The sequence below is a fragment of the Symphalangus syndactylus genome, chromosome 23, assembly GCF_028878055.3.
Source record: "Symphalangus syndactylus isolate Jambi chromosome 23, NHGRI_mSymSyn1-v2.1_pri, whole genome shotgun sequence".
NCBI lineage: Eukaryota > Metazoa > Chordata > Mammalia > Primates > Hylobatidae > Symphalangus > Symphalangus syndactylus.
In genome coordinates this window covers 34,517,641-34,537,657 of record NC_072445.2, presented here as the reverse complement: position 1 = coordinate 34,537,657, position 20,017 = coordinate 34,517,641, and the positions used below count along the sequence as shown (strand labels likewise).

Here is a 20,017-nt window from a genome sequence, read left to right as displayed (position 1 = left end):
ATAATATTGCAAGTTGGACGGCCCAGGAGGAAATAACACTTGATTTTCAAAACATATAGGCCAGGCACAGTGGTACACAGCTGTAATCCCAGCACTTTGAGAGGCCAAGGTGGGATAACTCTTGAGGCCAGGAGTTTGAGACCACCCTGGGCAACATATCAGGACTCTGTCTCTACAAAACAAAAAAACACTGGAGGCTGAGGTGGAAGGATCATTTGAGCCCAGGAATTAACTGCATGTCTGCCTTGAGCCATGACCACACTAGTGTACACCACCCTGGGTGACAGAGCAAGGCCCTGTCTCTTAATAAATATTTTTAAAAATCTGAAGCTGTTTCATCACACACATGGTAAGTGAAAGAGAATTGTCAGGTGTGGTGATCCTTCATCCTCTCAAAACCCACTAACACTTCATTTGTTATGATGATTAGCAAAAGTAGCCCTGAAAATATGGATATGTTTATAAAGTTAGAAATGTAATCACAGCATTAGTGAATGCAGTTTGACATTCTCTTTTTAGAAACTTTGTTTTTGTGGCTACATAATAGATGTACATATTTATGGGTGTTATATATATTTATGGGTTTTGTTTTTTTTTTTCAGGTGGAATTTCGCTCTTGTCGCCTGGGCTGCAGTGCAATGGCACGATCTCAGCTCACTGCAACTTCTGCCCCCCGGGTTCAAGAGATTCTCCTGCCTCAGCCTCCTGAGTAGCTGGGATTACAGGCGTGAGCCACCATGCCCGGCCGAAAATTCATTTTAAAAGCCTAATTTTTTACTTCTATTTGCTTCAATGTTTTTCATCTGTTAAATGGAGTTAATAACAATAACACCTGTTACATCTACCTCTGATGATTGTTTTTAGATATGTGATGAAGGGCTGGACGCAGTGGCTCATGCCTGTAATCCCAACAATTTGGGAGGCTGAGGTGGGAAGATCGCTTGAGCCCAGGAGTTCAAGACCATCCTGGGCAACATAGACCACATCTCTACTAAAAATTAAAAAAAAAAATTACCCCTTCATGGTAGCACACGCTTGTAGTCCCAGCTAGTAGGGACGTTGAGGCAGGAGAATCACTTGTGTGTTTGTTTTCCCAGCCAGTTGCTGTGGAAGGAGAATGCTTTCTTCATGGCCTCATCTGTCGTTTTGGGTCCCTCTGAAGAAAACTAGTTTCCACTGTGTAACAGGCAGGCATGAAACTATTTAAAGCGCAGTTCAGTCCTAAAAGTGTCTAGGAGAATCTAATGATGTACTAGGGTGAAGCAGTGCATTGTGGGAATCACAAAGCAAATAGTACTCCAGAAAGACAAATATCAGAAGCTTCCCCTTCCATTATTTTTGCTTTTTTTTTCGAGACAGGGTCTTGCTTTGTTGCCCAGGCTAGAGTGCAGTGGTGATCATGGCTCACTGCAGCCTTGAGCTCCTGGGTTCAAGCAATTCTCCCACCTCAGCCTCCCGAGTAGCTCAGACTACAAGTGTGCACCACCATGCCTGGCTAATTTTTTGAATTTTTGTAGTGATGAGATCTCACTATGTTGCCCAGGGTGGTCTCAAACTCCTGGTCTCAAGCGATCCTCCCACTTCGACCTCCCAAAGTGCTTAGATTACAGGTGTGAGCCACCTCACCCTGGCCAACTTCTCCATATGCCTCCAGAAACATGTCCCTGGAGAGTAGCCTGCTCCCACACTGTCACTGGCTGTCATCGGGTCAATAAAATCTCCTGCGATTGTGCATCTCAGACATTTCTGTGTCTTTCATCCTCACCCTGGGACCCTAAGGGAAGAAGGCCTGAGTGTCAGTAACTCTGGGCCTCCCCTAAAGGGAAACGAAGATGTTGGCTCACCTAGGAAGTGCAGGAGCAGAGAGTTCCTGGTTCTCAGGCCACATGTGATCTCTGCCCACCCAAGGCCTGTCTCAGCCTGCAGGTATTGCTGCGTGGTGGGAACACCCGCTTCCCTTGTGCACACCCTTTGAGAGGGGATCGTGGCCTCAGCTCCAGGGGTTCCTGGTCAGGGCCAAGCACTCCTTCTGCAGAGGCCTGCACACCTCACCCCTTTGACTTGTGGTTCCGTGGCTTCCGCTCCCGACCTGCCCCCCAGCCCTCCCTGACTGGCCAGCCCCTCGGTAGCCCTCCTTGGCCAGGGAGAGAAGCACGGCCTTGGGTGTGTTCTTGAAAAGGGCTGCCCAGATCTGTTGCTGCCCCTTCTTCACCCAGTGGCCATAGATTCGGAAAGCATAGGCATCGATGAGCCGACACGGAAGCTGGAGGGTGTAGCGGTGGGTCTCGGATGACGATCTCCCAGGTCACCGGCTTCACCCGGCGGTACTGTTAGTAGATCCGCACTGAAGCCAGCACGGTCAGGGCGATCACCTGCAGGGCCAGGCAGAGAAGCTGGGCTGCAGTACCCCCTGCCAGGCCCTGCCCCTCCAGCACAGGACTCTCTGGGCTCGTTTGCCACGAAGTCTTGGGTGGCTTCTGCAGGGCCCTCCTAGTGTCCCCCAATTGCCACTTGGCCAGCATCTTCAGGGTCGGAGCCAGTGGGCTGACACCTGCCATCCCTGAAGCCATCAGAGGGCGGCTGGCAGGGGAGGGGTGGATACTCTGGAAACCCATGGGGTGTAAGGACCCCTGGGAGAGGAGAGGGCTTAGAGGTTTGCACTTGTGGAGCTGGTGGCAACTGCCACAGGGCCTGGGTCAGGACGCTTCGTACCTTGAACTTCCCGCGGGGGCTGAAGTGCCGCACTTTGTCCACCATGTACTGCTGGAAGAAGGGGTGTGCCAAGGCCTTTTCCGCTGTGCAGCAGCTCTGGGGTTGCACCAACAGGAATCAGGAGACCTGGGAGGAGAGGAGGGAGGGGACCCGAGAACGTTAAGGCAGGTCCCCTCCAGCATGTCAGGAGAGGTGGGGCCTCCCTGGGCAAGGGAGCCTGGCATCGCAGCCCTGAGCCCAGGAACCAGTCGGCCTCGTCTCTCACCCGGTCCTTCACGGTGTCCAAGTAATCAACCCACTCGGGAGAGCCAAACTGGTAGTTGCCGCTCGTGATAATCCTCAGCACCAGCATCTGCTTCCGGTGCCAGAAAGCTGGGGAGCCAGCCAGCAGCGTGTACATGATGACGCCAGTGCTCCATCTGGGCGTGAGAGGGCCCAGGGCCACTTACCCTGTGCCAGGGGCACCGACCCAGACCTGCCTGCTTTCTCCCTCACCCAGCCCAGGCGGGTGATCCTCCTCCCCCGGCGCACTCACATGTCCACCTCCTTCCCGTAGCCCGGATGGTCCTCATTCATGCAGCACTCGATGATCTCAGGGCCCAGGTAACTGGGGGTCCCGTAGACCTCTGCAGGAACAGTCATCATCAGAACAGGTCAGCAGGGCGCTCAGAAAGGGAAGTCCAGGCCAGGCACAGTGGCTTATGTCTATAATCCCTACACTTTGGGAGGCCGAGGCAGGCAGATCACTTGTGGCCAGGAGTTTGAGACCAGCTTGGCCAACATGGCGAAACCCCACATCTACTAAAAATACAAAAATTAGCTGGGTGTGGTGGCACATGCCTGTAGTCCCAGTTACCCAGTTACTCAGGAGGCTGAGGCAGGAGAATCGCTTCAACCCGGAAGGCAGAGGTTGCAGTGAGCCGAGATCGCCCGACGGCACTCCAGCCTGGGCGACAGAGCAAGACTCCATCTCAAAAAAACAAAACAAAACAAAACAAAACAAAAGTGGAGAATTACTTTTCAAATGTACATGAAATACATTTTCAAGTGTAAATATTTTTTGGTTGTTAAAAGTTGAAGAGATCCTTTTTTGTGGGGAGCCAAATTCACATTCCCACGCATTGGCAAAGCCTGCAGACAGGGAAGTAGGTGGCATGGTAAAGACCTGACCACTGAAGATCCTGTCATGGGTAGCTTCCTGTTCTTACCAGATCAGTGAAGCGCTATGAATGGCTTTTCATAGTTAATGGTTAGGACAGGACAGACTGCAGAGGCCGCATCAAAGGAAGACAAAAACAATTATTGTGTGGATTTTTAACCCCTGACATGTATAAAAGCACTGAATAAACCAGAGCTTGTCGGCGCTTCCCTATCAGGGGACCGTCCCTCCTAAACCCGCTTCTCTGTGTCTTTCTTTCACCATTCTTCTCACTACTTCTCGGTGCATCCCTGAATAACCCCTGCGGCCGGACCGCTAGACTATTTTTTTAATTCTTCAATAGTAAAGCAATTGTATCCTATTTCTGCTTCTTTTATAAATACATATATAATATATATATTCATATATTCCTCATATTAATGGCAGCTGTTTTTAATATAGTTGCCTCTGATCTCCTGAGCACACCCAGTGTCAGTGACTGCCCTGAAACAGCATACTAAATGTGTGTTCGTGTTTGCCAGCATTCTTCCGGTGAAAGGGTCCAAAGCTTTTGCTAGATTTTCAGAGTCTATAATTCCTACTGTCTCCTAACACCCCAAAAATCTTTTTTAGGCTCTAGAGAAGAAATAATCTAAAAACGATTTTTTAATTGCTAACCTTAAGTAACTGAATATGTTTATTTAAGCAACTTAAGATTATTCAACAATATAACTGTGATTGTAAATACATTAAATTAGAAATCAGAGAGAATTAAATATCTTCCTACTTATATAACGCATCTATAAAACGTTTATTTTACTTAATCTTATTTTACTTGCGAAGGAGCAGGTAATTTTGCCACCTAAATTATTATTTAAATAACTCTAGGGGGAAAATAAGAGACTGCAGAGAAAACATGCAATGATGTTTCAAAATCTTCTTTATGGCCGGGCATGGTAGCTCACACCTGTAACCCCAGCACTTTGGGAGGCCAAGGCAGGCAGATCACAAGGTCAGGAATTTGAAACCAGCCTGGCCAACATAGTGAAACCCTGTCTCTACTAAAAATACAAAAATTAGCTGGGTGTGGTGGTGCACCCCTGTAATCCCAGCTACTTGGTAGGCTGAGGCAGTGGAATTGCTTGAACCTAGGAGGCAGAGATTACAGTGAGCCAAGATCGTGCCACTGCACTTCAGCCTGGGTGACAGAGCAGGACCCCATCTCAAAGAAAAAAAAATCTTTTAAATTCGAAATTTAAGTATTAAAATCCCTGTATAGTAAAACTGCTATGTCTTTGGAAAAACAATCCCCCGCCTTACATGCCTTCAACTGTATCATATCTAAAGGAACAGAAATTAGTGGTTTAGCACGTTTAAAGTAAAGCATGCTAAAATTTCAATTAAAGGCAAATGCATAGCTTTCACAATTAAATTAAGGTATGTGCCCTAAATAAAAAATTTAAAGTAAAATTCGCTAAAGCTAATTTATTTCCCAAATTATGTTCATAATCATTACACTAAATCACTATAAAATATGCTATGCAATTATCTTCTGAAAGTCTGTTGAAAGTTCTAAACCTGCCAAATGTGTGTACTTTCTCAAAGAAATTTGCAATATTTAACAGTTAAGATACTTTTAGCCTTGTAAAAAAATCTGACCAAATACACTCAAATACTGTGAAAAAATGTTCATGCATATTTAAAATGAATTTTTTGAAGTCTCTCACCAGTAAAAATTTTTAATTTTTAAATTAACACCTCACTTCTAGTCATCTTTATTAATTTTTAGAAAATTGAAACAAAAAATTGTGCTTACAATGTAGAAAATGTAGGGAGATCACTTTTTGTCTTCACATTTACTGTTTTTTTCCAAGTAAAACCTTTTATTAAATGGCTGGAAAAACCATTTAAGTTATATGAAGTTATATATTTAAGTTATATATTAAGTTATATATTTAAGTTATGTAAAAAGCCTGCCTGCTTTTTAATAGGAAACTCTTACCCACACACATATAGTAGTAAAGTTTATAAACCTATCAGTGAAATTAAAAACCCAGACAAGGAAATGAAAAAAGCCTAGTGAAACAAGAAAAAGAAAATGGTTACAACGTAACCTGAATATGAAACTAAATCCCCAAAGATTTAACTCCTTCTAGGGCTGTCTTTATAAGGTTAAAATTCCTGCAAGCCACACCCCTTCATGTGACCAATAAGAGAATTAGAGCCACCACAGAAGGATGACCTAGTCAAGTTCTACTTTGCTGCATTACACGTGACCCACATTTGGAGTATAATAAAAGACAATCATGTTTCATTTAAATTACGTTTGCTGGTCTTTTCTAAAGAACACAGTAAGCAAGCACATTTACATACTTTTGCTCCAGTGGTTAGTAGGTCACTATGTGCAAAATTTTCCAAAGGAATTTCACTTAAATGATTTCAAAGATCAATAAAATTTCCAAAAATTTTTAGTTATAATGGTTGTCAACATCTTGTTTTGCCAAGTAAGAGTATTAAAACCAAACATAAACAAAACTCCAACTACTATCATTATAATTTCATGAAAGGACACTTGAATAAAGAGTAAAAGATACAACTCAATAAGTTTAATTTTTTGAAACAACTTGAAATTTTCAGAAAGTTGTCTTCATTTCTATTTAGATCGATGAAAACTCTTGTCATGTATCAAGAATTCTGAGGATCTGCCTTTGAAAGCTGTATTTTTAGTCATTTACTTATAAAGTTTTCCCAAGATGACTGATGGAGAAGGCTATAGAGAACAGAAAAATAAATTAACATAAGGGAAAGAGAGACTAGGGGGCAAGATATCTATTGTCACAGTTGGTACCAATGATAGACATCAGTTCTGAAAAAGCGTCACCAATCAAATGTGACTTTAAGTAAAGGGTACAAGGAAGATCAAGGAAAAAGGAGGCAGACAAAACTTCAAGAAGGAAGTTTAGCAAAAAAAAAAAAAAAAAAAAAAAAAAGATGGCTCTCTTGTTATTGGGGATCACTTCCTTTAAGAGATGAGCAACTGGATATGACCAGCTCTTCTCCTCTTTCTTTTACAAACCCTTGCTGAATTTTTTTTGGTATGAGAGTTTACCCTTTCTGTGGCTTTCAACCACTCACTACCCTCCATACAGGGGTGAAAGATACATTCTCTAAGCATATAAGAAGTACTTAGATTGCTCCATACTTTCTTTGTGAGAAACAGGTAATAACTGGATAGCTGCTAAGAACAGCATCCACTTCTCCAGATCTAACCTTGAGATAAATTATAGCTGGACAAGTTCAGTTATTCTTCAGATTTAAAGCACACCATCTAATTCTTGTTTTAAGTCTCTCTAAAACAGAATTGTTCTAGGACTATTGACATAACAGAAAGGCACATTTTCAGACATCTACACATATATTTTTAATCTTTATTTTTATTTCGTGTTTCAATAGACTCTACAGTTTGCCCAAAACTACCTCAGAAAATTTAAATATAAGATAAATTGATCTACCGTCATGCATTGCTTAACAATGGGGATACATTCGTAGAAATTAATTTATCATTGCATGAACAACACAGAGTATACTTACACAACCCTAGATAGTATAACCTACTATACACTTAGGCTCTATGGTATAGACATTATAATCTTATGGGAACTTGTCATATATGCAGTCATTGACTGAAACATCGTTATGTGGCACATGAATGTATTTTACTATTCAATGTCTAACATCTTTAAAACGTTTAGCTTATCTTCTAAAACCAAAGTGTGATTAGCACTTTGTGAAGCATCATATTGCCAACAATCAATTTAACTATAAATTTTCAATAGGTTCGCCTTCCATTCCAAAATTCTTGCAACTTTCAACCCCTCCCCACTACCACTGTCAAAGAATACATTCCTATGGAGAGTCGCATGAGAGCAATACAAAAAGAACATTAAAAGAAGCCTAAACTCACACCTGCTTACTTCACTTATTTAAACATTAGTTTTCTTTTCAGTTATTCATGGATATGTACTGAGGTATGAGGAAAAGCACCTTACATCAGCTAAAGCACCATAAGTTGTTAATAATTTTTAAAGAAAAATTTAATAAAAATATTTTTTGAAATTGCTAACATTTTCAAGACAATGTAAGATACAATCAATAGATAAAACTTCTGATTTCTTTCAGATTCAGTTTGTGTTCTTCAATGAAGTAGTAACAATCTAATTTATCAAATCATATCAAATATCTATTCTGAATACAGCCATTCCCCAGTTAGATTGGTCTTCTAAAATGTTTATTTTCCTACTTATTATTAACATAAAATAAAATATTATGTTAGCTTCTGGGGCAATTTGCTTTTTAGCAATGCAAACATTTCTTTTTTTATTTGCATAGGCAAAGTGTGGTCATCGTTCCTCTCTTTGAGAGACATATTTCCAGTAGAATTCTACTATTTTTGTTTTCACCTGGGATATAGTATAATTAACATATCCACACAGTAGAATTTTGTATATGCAGAAGAAAACTTAATGATATTGTAAAGTTTACTATTTTTCTCTGAATTATCTTACCTGCATCCAACAGCACTACTTTAAATAGCCTTATATTTGACACATGGGAACAAATAAACAATTCCTTATATCTACAACATCACAACAGTTTAAAAAATGTATTGAATAAGTACATATATTTAACAAAAATATGTACTGATGGTATTTTCTTTTAACATACAAGATTATCAGCAGCTTTGTGTATGTGTTTCTTTTAATAAGTTAAAAAGTTCATTGTTAATGAGTTTAAAGTGAATTAGGATTTCATGAACAATATTCATGATGATGGATCCTTACATTTTTGTGACAAAGTTGTTCAGTAAATATTTGGCTAAAAAAAGATGAAAAGCTTTCCTTTTGTTCATATATTGAGGCTTACCTCAAACAGAAACTTGTATTTTAAATATTTAAGAAGGGACTTTTTTCTATTTCATTATAAGGCATGTTAACCACCATGGAAAACAGTATAGCTACTTTGATAACTTGTCTTTCACATTTATATAGTTGATCTTTTAGGATTATCGTCTAATGGTAGATAACACCTAGCTACATATGCACAGTATTTAAAATGGTTTTGTAATACAGCTATGCACTGCATAATGACATTTCAGTCAACAAGGGACTGCATATATGATGGTGGCCCATAGAAACTGAAAAATTCCTACTGCCCAGTAGCATCTTTCTCTTTTTTTTGTCTTTAAGTTATAGAATTATAGGTATATTTTTGTTCTCTCTACTTTCCTATAATTGCTTTATTTTATTTTACTATTATTATACTTTAAGTCTTAGGGTACATGTGCACAACGTGCAGGTTTATTACATATGTATACATGTGACATGTTGGTGTGCTGCACCCATTAACTCGTCATTTAGCATTAGGTATGCCTCCTAACGCTATCTCTCCCCCTCCCCCCACCCCACAACAGTCCCCGGAGTGTGATGTTCCCCTTCCTGTGTCCATGTATTCTCACTGTTCAATTTCCACCTATGAGTGGGAACATGCGGTGTTTGGTTTTTTGTCCTTGGAATAGTTTGCTGAGAATCATGGTTTCCAGTTTCATCCATATCCCTACAAAGGACATGAACTCATCATTTTTCATGGCTGCATAGTATTCCATAGTGTATATGTGCCACATTTTCTTAATCCAGTCTATCATTGTTGGACATTTGGGTTGGTTCCAAGTGTTTGCTATTGTGAATAGTGCCACAATAAACATATGTGTGCATGTGTCTTTATAGCAGCATGATTTATAATCCTTTGGGTATATAACAAGTAATGGGATGGCTAGGTCAAATGGTATTTCTAGTTCTAGATCCCTGAGAAATCGCCACACTGACTTCCACAATGTTTGAACTAGTTTACAGTCCCACCAACAGTGTAAAAGTGTTCCCATTTCTCCGAATCCTCTCCAACACCTGTTGTTTCCTGACTTTTTAATGATCACCATTCTAAGTGGTGTGAGATGCTATCTCATTGTGGTTTTGATTTGCATTTCTCTGATGGCCAGTGATGATGAGCATTTTTTTATGTGTTTTTTGGCTGCATAAATGTCTTCTTTTGAGAAGTGTCTGTTCATATGCTTTGTGCACTTTTTGATGGGGTGGTTTGTTTTTTTCTTGAAAATGTGTTTGAGTTCATTGTAGATTCTGGATGTTAGCCTTTTGACAGATGAGTAGGTTGCAAAAATTTTCTTCCATTCTGTAGGTTGCCTGTTCACTCTGATGGTAGTTTCTTTTGCTGTGCAGAAGCTCTTTAGTTTAATTAGATCTCATTTGTCAATTTTGGCTTTTGTTGCCATTGCTTTTGGTGTTTTAGACATGAAGTCCTTGCCCATGCCTATGTCCTGAATGGTATTGTCTAGGTTTTCTTCTAGGGTTTTTATGGTTTTAGGTCTAACATGTAAGTCTTTAATCCATCTTTAATTAATTTTTGTATAAGGTTTAAGGAAGGGATTCAGTTTCAGCTTTCTACATATGGCTAGCCAGTTTTCCCAGCACCATTTATTAAATAGGGACTCCTTTCCCCATTGCTTGTTTTTGTCAGGTTTGTCAAAGATCAGATAGTTGTAGATACGTGGCATTATTTCTGGGGGCTCTGTTCTGTTCCATTGGTCTATATCTCTGTTTTGGTACCACTACCATGCTGTTTTGGTTACTGTAGCCTTTTAGTATAGTTTGAACTCAGATAGCGTGATGCCTCCTGCTTGTTCTTCTGGCTTAGGATTGACTTGGCAATGTGGGCTCTTTTTTCATTGCATATGAACTTTAAAGTAGTTTTTTTCCAATTCTGTGAAGAAAGTCATTGGTAGCTTGATGGGGATGGCATTGAATCTATAAATTACCTTGGGCAGTATGGCCATTTTCATGATATTGATTCATCCTACCCATGAGCATGGAATGTTCTTCTATTTGTTTGTATCCTCTTCTATTTCATTGAGCAATGGCCTGTAGTTCTTCTTGAAGAGGTCCTTCACATCCCTTGTAACTGAATTCCTAGGTATTTTATTCACTTTGAAGCAATTGTGAATGGAAGTTCACTCATGATTTGGCTTTCTGTTTGTCTGTTATTGGTGTATAAGAATGCTTGTGATTTTTGTACATTGATTTTGTATCCTGAAACTTTGCTGAAATTGCTTATCAGCTTAAGGAGATTTTGGGCTGAGATGATGGGGTTTTCTAGATATACAATCATGTCATCTGCAAACAGGGACAATTTGACTTCCTCTTTTCCTAATTGAATACCCTTTATTTTCTTCTCCTGCCTGATTGCCCTGGGCAGAATTTCCAACACCATGTTGAATAGGAACGGTGAAAGAGGGCATCCCTGTCTTGTGCCAATTTTCAAAGGGAATGCTTCCAGTTTTTTTCCATTCAATATGATATTGGCTGTGGGTTTTTCATAGATAGCTTTTATTATTTTGAGATACATCCCATCAATAACTAATTTATTGAGAGTTTTTAGCATGAAGGTTGTTGAATTTTGTCAAAGGCCTTTTCTGCATCTATTGAGATAATCATGTGGTTTTTGTCTTTGGTTCTGTTTATATGCTGGATTACGTTTATTGATTTGCATATGTTGAACCAGCCTTGGATCCCAGGGATGAAGCCCACTTGATCATGGTGGATAAGCTTTTTGATGTGCTGCTGGATTCAGTTTGCCAGTATTTTATTGAGGATTTTTGCATAAATGTTCATCAGGGATATTGGTCTGAAATTCTCTTTTTTTGTTGTGACTCTGCCAGGCTTTGGTATCAGGATGATGCTGGCCTCATAAAATGAGTTAGGGAGGATTCTCTCTTTTTCTATTGATTGGAATAGTTTCAGAAGAAATGGTACCATCTCCTCCTTCTATCCCTGGTAGAATTCAGCTGTGAATCAGACTTTTTTGGGTTGGTAAGCTATTAATTATTGCCTCAATTTCAGAGCCTTTTATTGGTCTGTTCAGCGATTCAGCTTCTTCCTGGTTTAGTCTTGGGAGGGTGTATGTGTCGAGGAATTTATCCATTTCTTCTAGAATTTCTAGTTTATTTGCACAGTGGTGTTTATAGTGTTCTCTGACAGTAGTTTGTATTTCTGTGGGATCGGTGGTGATATCCCCTTTTTCATTTTTTATTGTGTCTATTTGATTCTTTTCTCTTTTCTTCTTTATTAGTCTTGCTAGCAGTCTATCAATTTTGTTGATCTTTTCAAAAAACAGCTCCTGGATTCATTGATTTTTTTGAAGGTTTTTTTGTGTCTCTATTTCCTTCAGTTCTGCTCTGATCTTAGTTATTTCTTGCCTTCTGCTAGCTTTTGAATGTGTTTGCTCTTGCTTTTCTAGTTCTTTTACTTGTGATGTTAGGGGGTCAGTTTTAGATCTTTCCTGCTTTCTGTTGTGGGCATTTAGTGCTCTAAATTTCCCTCTACACACTGCTTTGAATGTGTCCTAGAGATTCTGGTATGTTGTGTCTTTGTTCTCATTGTTTTCAAAGAACACCTTTAGTTCTGCCTTCATTTCATTATGTACCCAGTAGTCACTCAGGATCAGGTTGTTCAGTTTCAATGTAGTTGAGCGGTTTTGAGTGAGTTTCTTAATCCTGAGTTCTAGTTTGATTGCACTGTGGTCTGAGAGACAGTTTGCTATAATTTCTGTTATTTTACATTTGCTGAGGAGTGCTTTACTACCAACTATGTGGTCAATTTTAGAATAGGTGTGGTGTGGTGCTGAAAAGAATGTATACTCTGTTGATTTGGGGTGGAGAGTTCTGTAGATGTCTATTATGTCCACTTGGTGCAGAGCTGAGTTCAATTCTTGGATATCCTTGTTAACTTTCTGTCTCGTTGATCTGTCTCATGTTGACAGTGGGGTGTTAAAGTGTCCCATTATTATTGTGTGTGAGTCTAAGTCTCTTTGTATGACTCTAAGGACTTGCTTTATGAATCTGGGTGCTCCTGTATTGGGTGCATATATATTTAGGATAGTTAGTTCTTCTTGTTGAATTGAGCCCTCTTCCATTACATAATGGCCTTCTTTGTCTCTTTTGATCTTTGTTGGTTTAAAGTCTGTTTTATCCGAGACTAGGATTGCAACCCCTGCCTTTTTTTGTTTTCCATTTGCTTGGTAGATCTTCCTCCATCCCTTTATTTTGAGCCTATGTGTGTCTCTGCACATGAGATGGGTTTCCTGAATACGGCCCACTGATGGGTCTTGACTCTTCATCCAATTTGCCAGTCTGTGTCTTTTAATTGGAGCATTTAGCCCATTTACATTTAAAGTTAATATTGTTATGTGTGAATTTGATCCTGTCATTATGATGTTAGCTGGTTACTTTCCCCATTAGTTGCTGTAGTTTATTCCTAGCCTTAATGGTCTTTACAATATGGCATGTTTTTACAGTGGCTGGTACAAGTTGTTCCTTTCCATGTTTAGTGCTTCCTTCAGGAGCTCTTTTAGGGCAGGCCTGATGGTGACAAAATCTCTCAGCATTTGCTTGTCTGTAAAGGATGTTTATTTCTCCTTCACTTATGAAGCTGAGTTTGGCTGTATAGGAAATTCTGGGTTGAAAATTCTTTTCTTCAAGAATGTTGAATATTGGCCCCCACTCTCTTCTGGCTTGTAGCGTTTCTGCCAAGAGATCAGCTGTTAGTCTTATGGGCTTCCCTTTGTGGGTAACCTGACCTTTCTCTCTGGCTGCCCTTAACAGTTTTTCCTTCATTTCAACTTTGGTGAATCTGACAATTATGTGTCTTGGAGTTGCTCTTCTCGAGGAGTATCTTTGTGGTGTTCTCTGTATTTCCTGAATTTGAATGTGGCCTGCCTTGCTAGATTGGGGAAGTTCTCCTGGATAATATCCTGCAGAGTGTTTTCCAACTTAGTTCCATTCTCCCTGTCACTTTCAGGTACACCAATCAGATGTAGATTTGGTCTTTTCACATAGTCCTATATTTCTTGGAGGTTTTGTTCATTTCTTTTTATTCCTTTTTCTCTAAACTTCTCTTCTCACTTCATTTCATTCATTTGATCTTCCATCACTGATACCCTTTCTTCCAGTTGATCGCATCAGCTACTGATGCTTGTGCATTCATCACATAGTTCTTGTGCCATGGTTTTCAGCTCCATCAGGTACTTTTAGGACTTTTCTGCACTGTTTATTTTAGTTAGCCATTCGTCTAATTTTTTTCAGGGTTTTTAACTTCTTTGCCACTGGTTCAAACTTCCTCCTTTAGCTCGGGGTAGTTTGATCTTCTGAAACCTTCTTCTCTCAACTTGTCAAAGTCATTCTACATCCAGCTTTGTTCCTTTGCTGGTGAGGAGCTGTGTTCCCTTGGAGGAAGAGAGGCACTCTGATTTTCAGAGCTTCCAGTTTTTCTGCTCTGTTTTTTCCCCATCTTTATGGTTTTATCTACATTTGTTCTTTGATGATGGTGATGTACAGATGGGTTTTTGGTGTGGGTGTCCTTTCTGTTTGTTACTTTTCCTTCTAACAGTCAGAACCCTCAGCTGCAGGTCTGTTGGAATTTACTGGAGGTCTGCTCCAGACCCTGTTTGCCTGGGTATAAGCAGCAGTGCCTGCAGAACAGCAGATATTGGTGAACTGCAAATGCTGCTGCCTGATCGTTCCTCTGGAAGTTTTGTCTCAGAGGAGCACCCGGCCATGTGAGGTGTCAGTCCACCCCTACTGGGGGGTGCCTCCCAGTTAGGCTAATCGGGGGTCAGGGATCCACTTGAGGAGGTTGTCTGCCCCTTCTCAGATCTCCAGCTGCATGCTGGGAGAACCACTACTCTCTTCAATGTTGTCAGACAGGGACATTTAAGTCTGCAGAGGTTACTGCTGCCTTTTGTTTGTCTGTGCCCTGCCTCAAGAGGTGGAGCTTACAGAGGCAGGCTGGCCTCCTTGAGCTGTGGTGGGCTCCACCCAGTTCTAGCTTCCTGGCTGCTTTGTTTACCTACTCAAGCTTTGGCAATGGTGGGCGCCTCTCCCCCAGCCTCGATGCCACCTTGCAGTTTGATCTTAGACTGCTGTGCTAGCAATGAGTGAGGCTCCGTAGGCATAGGACCCTCTGAGCCAGGTGTGGGATATAATCTCCTGGTGTGCCATTTGTTAAGCCCATTGGAAAAGTGCAGTATTAGGGTGGGAGTGACCCAATTTTCCAGGTGCCATCTGTCACTCCTCTCTTTGACTAGGAAAGGGAATTCCCTGACCCCTTGCACTTCCTGGGTGAGGTGATGCCTCGTCCTGCTTCAGCTCATGCATGGTGTGCTGCACCCACTGTCCTGCACCCACTGTCTGGCACTCCCCAGTGAGATGAACCCAGTACCTCAGTTGGAAATGGAGAAATCACCCATCTTCTGTGTCATTCACTCTGGGAGCTGTAGACTGGAGCTGTTCCTATTCGGCTATCTTGTCCTACTGCCCAGTAGCATCTTGATGATCTTGGCCCTGAGTAGGCCAAGGCTGATATGTAAGTTCATGTCATCATTTTTAATAAAAAAGAGTTTTAAGTGAAAAAAGAAAGAACTTTTAAAACAGAAAAAAAGCTTATAGAATAAAGATTATAAAGATAATATTTTTGTACATCTGTTCAATATGTTTGTGTTTTAAGCTAAGTGTTAACTACAAAAGAATCAAAAGGATTTTTTAAATTTATTATAAACGTTATAGCAAAATAAGATTAGAGACAAATTTAAAAATAAATTTAGTATAGCCTAAGTGTACAGGGTTCATAAAGTCCACAGTAGCATACAGTAATATCCTAGGCCTTCACATTCACTCACCACTCATTCACTGAATCATACAGAGTCACTTCCAGTCCAGCAAGCTCCATTCATACCAAGTGTCCTATACAGATATACCATTTTTAATCTTTTATACTGTATTTTATTTTATTTTTTATTATACTTTAGGTTTTAGGGTACATGTGCACAACATGCAGGTTTGTTACACATGTATCCATGTGCCATGTTGGTTTACAGCACCCATTAACTCGTCATTTAGCATTAGGTATAGCTCTTAATGCTGTCCATCCCCCCGCTCCCACCCCACAACAGTCCCCGGAGTGTGAAGTTCCCCTTCCTGTGTCCATGAGTTCTCATTGTTCAATTCCCACCTATGAGTGAGAACATGCAGTGCTTGGTTTTTTGTCCTTGCGATAGTTTTCTGAGAATGATGGTTTCCAGCTTCATCCATGTCCCTACAAAGGACATGAATTCATCATTTTTACTGCTGCATAGTATTCCATGGTGTATATGTGCCACGTTTTCTTAATCCAGTCTATCATTGTTGGACAATTGGGTTGGTTCCAAGTCTTTGCTATTGTGAATAGTGTCACAATAAACATATGTGTGCATGTGTCTTTATAGCAGTGTGATTTATAGTCCTTTGGGTATATAACAAGTAATGAGATGGCTGGGTCAAATGGTATTTTTAGTTCTAGATCCCTGAGGAATCGCCACACTGACTTCCACAGTGTTTGAACTAGTTTACAGTCCCACCAACAGTGTAAAAGTGTTCCCATTTCTCCGAATCCTCTCCAACACCTGTTGTTTCCTGACTTTTTAATGATGACCATTCAAACTGGTGTGAGATGTTATCTCATTGTGGTTTTGATTTGCATTTCTCTGATGGCCAGTGATGATGAGCATTTTTTCATGTGCTTTTTGGCTGCATAAATGTCTTCTTTTGAGAAGTGTCTGTTCATGTCCTATGCTCACTTTTTGATGGGGTTGTTTGTTTTTTTCTTGTAAATTTGTTTGAGTTCATTGTAGATTCTGGATATTAGCCCTTTGTCAGATGAGTAGGTTGAAAAAATTTTCTCCCATTTTGTAGGTTGCCTGTTCACTCTGATGGTAGTTTCTTTTGCTGTGCAGAAGCTCTTTAGTTTAATTAGATCCCATTTGTCAATTTTGGCTTTTGTTGCCATTGCTTTTGGTGTTTTAGACATGAAGTCCTTGCCCATGCCTATGTCCTGAATGGTATTGCCTAGGTTTTCTTCTAGGGTTTTTATGGTTTTAGGTCTAACATGTAAGTCTTTAATCCATCTTTAATTAATTTTTGTATAAGGTGTAAGAAGGGATCCAGTTTCAGCTTTCTCCATATGGCTAGCCAGTTTTCCCAGCACCATTTATTAAATAGGGAATCTTTTCCCCATTTCTTGTTTTTCTCAGGTTTGTCAAAGATCAGATAGTTGCAGATATGCGGCATTATTTCTGAGGGCTCTGTTCTGTTCCATTGATCTATGTCTCTGTTGTGGTACCAGTACCATGCTGTTTGGTTACTGTAGCCTTGTAGTATAGTTTGAAGTCAGGTAGCATGATGCCTCCAGCTTTGTTCTTTTGGCTTAGGATTGACTTGGCAATGTGAGCTTTTTTTTGGTTCCATATGAACTTTAAAGTAGTTTTTTCCAATTCTGTGAAGAAAGTCATTGGTAGCTTGATGGGGATGGCATTGAATCTATAAATTACCTTGGGCAGTATGGCCATTTTCACGATATTGATTCTTCCAACCCACAAGCATGGAATGTTCTTCCATTTGTTTGTATCCTCTTTTATTTCAGTAAGCAGTGGTTTGTCATTCTCCTTGAAGAGGTCCTTCATATTACTGTATTTTTACTGCGCTTTTTCTATGTTTAGATACACTAATACTTAACATCATGTTACAACTGTCTATAACATTCTGTACAGTAACATGCTGTATAGGCTTATAGCCTACAAGCAATAGCTAGACCACATAACCTAGGTGTGTAGAAGGCTCTACTATCTAGGTTTGTGTAGGTACACTCTATGATGTTTACAGAATGATGAAATAGCCCAATGACACATTTCTCAGGATGCATCCCCATTGTTAAGTGACATATGATGTAATTATGATCTTCAATAATGACAAATTTTTTAAAAGTATGGCACAGACATGGTTACCAGCTTCCTCACACATCTCTTTTTTTGACCCCAACATAAAAACACCACAGCTTGAGATACAAGCTCAATAAGGCAAAGCTACACACTTTTTAGTCACTTACACCACTCTAACAACCAAAAGAAACTGAAACTCCAGCTAATTTACTCCCTGGCATAAGAATAGAGAAGGTAACCAAGAATAAATTCATCTGAATATTCCTTTTGTTAAGGCCTGTCCTTTGTTTCCACATAATCTGTAAGTGAAAACTCTATCAAAATCGATCATTAAAAAAGGTTTCTATTCTTAACAAAATATAACAATATAAACATGCTGTTTTGCATAGAGAACTTTATCCAAATTTTCTATTGAGTAGCCGGGAGAAATTTAATGACAATGAAACAATATGATGATTGACTACAGAAAGAATAGCTTTTCTGGAGAAAAAATACATACTTAGTGAGCTGCCCTTTATTCTTGTTGGTATCAATTATAAATCACAGCTGCCAGTTTTCTGCTTCCGTAGTTCTCATAGTGGACATTATTAGTAACATCTTTCAAGTCCTGCATGTGTGTTCCGTCATAAATAAACAGTAAGAGTTTGCTTCTATTAATAGTTAGGGGGAAAAAAACTAAAAAAGCTTTAATATAAATTCAAGCTATTACCAAAATAAAAATTTCAGATTTAAAATGAACAAAAAACTATCGGTAAGGAAGGTGGCATTCATCTGTTTTCATTTACACTCAAAGTAGACCAATAAATAAAAAGCCAATTTAGATTCCATAGAGATTTTAAGACCCATAAATCTCCCAAAGCAGTTACTGAAGGATGACTTTTCTGTGAAAGAGTATTCATCTTTATATTATCTATTTAAATACTAGACAAGAGAGTGTAGATCAGCTACTACTAAGGCTCATAAAATCTAAAATAAACTGCCTTTTAGCAATATTACTAAGGTAATATGAGTTTTTATGAATACATAATAATACATTTCAGATCACATATCAAGTTGTTTTCAAACTAGGGAATTTTAGTGTAAATTTCTGTTTCTTCAAACTGTCTAGGTGAATGTGGTATTTTGGTTAAACACATTTTTGCTTACAGCATTTCTATCATACATAAAATCAATACATATGAGATAAATCTACAATACATATGGGATGATGTCATCATTATTTAATAATTTAAGACACTGAAGATACCCTTAGCTGCTCTATGGATAACCTTTACCAATGTAGTGTTCTTGGATATACATGCTGTGGCAATACTCTGTATTGTCAATCCTCCCTCTTCTCATCATCCATTCTATCTCAAACTTCCTATATCTACCATCATTCATCTTCACCACTTTACTAAAACTCCACTCTGGGAGACAAACATAAAGGTGTATTGTTGGTTGGGTGCGGTGGCTCACTCCTGTAATCCCAGCACTTTTGGAGGCTGAGGCGGGAGGATTGCCTGAGCTCAGGAGTTCGAGACCAGCCTGGCCAACGTGGTGGAACCCTACTTCTACTAAAAATACAAAAATCAGCTGGGTGTGGTGGCGAGCACCTGTAATCCCAGCTACTTGGGAGGCTGAGGCAGGAGAATCACTTGAACCCAGGAGGTGGAGGTTGCAGTGAGCCAAGCTTGCACATAGCACTCCATCCTAGGTACAAGTGTGAGACTCTGTCTTAAAAAAAAAAGTGTATTGTACTGTTTTTATCATTCCTTACATCCAGAAAACCTTTACCGTTACTTCACAATCCAGCTTCTTTAATCTCCCCCTTTATGCATAAAATGTGATAGTCAATTACTCTGATTCATATCGTACTGACATTTCCACGCAATTCTCTGATAGCTCACTCTCCTTAGCCCTATGTCTGGGTTTTCCAAAAATCTCATCTCCCAGACTCTGTCCCTTGATGAACTCATGTTCTCTTATAGCCACAACAGTTACCTCTAAAGCTCTACCACTCCACTTCGGGCAAGTCAGGCAGCTCCCTACTCCTGGCATATCTGGTGATTGACAGTGAACTGTTCTTGCTAATTTGTCAATCTCTCATCAAAGAGTTCAACTGCTTTGGAAACCTTTTTCCCAGCCTTGACATCAAAGCATTCCACCCATGACCATTTTCTCCTTGGTTTATTTTTGGTACAAGTATATCATTTATTTTTGGTACAAGTATATTTCACAGGTGACATCATATCTCTTCAACTAAAAGCTCCCATTTACAAGGAACATGTCATTACCTTTTCCGTCCCAATGCAG

The 20,017-nt window shown here is 39.9% G+C and overlaps 1 pseudogene; it reads right to left on the bottom strand.

The window, feature by feature from the left end:
• Window positions 1–1,990: 1,990 nt before the first annotated feature.
• On the bottom strand, window positions 1,991–19,762 carry LOC129473124 (phosphorylase b kinase gamma catalytic chain, skeletal muscle/heart isoform-like; annotated as a pseudogene).
• Window positions 19,763–20,017: the final 255 nt, after the last annotated feature.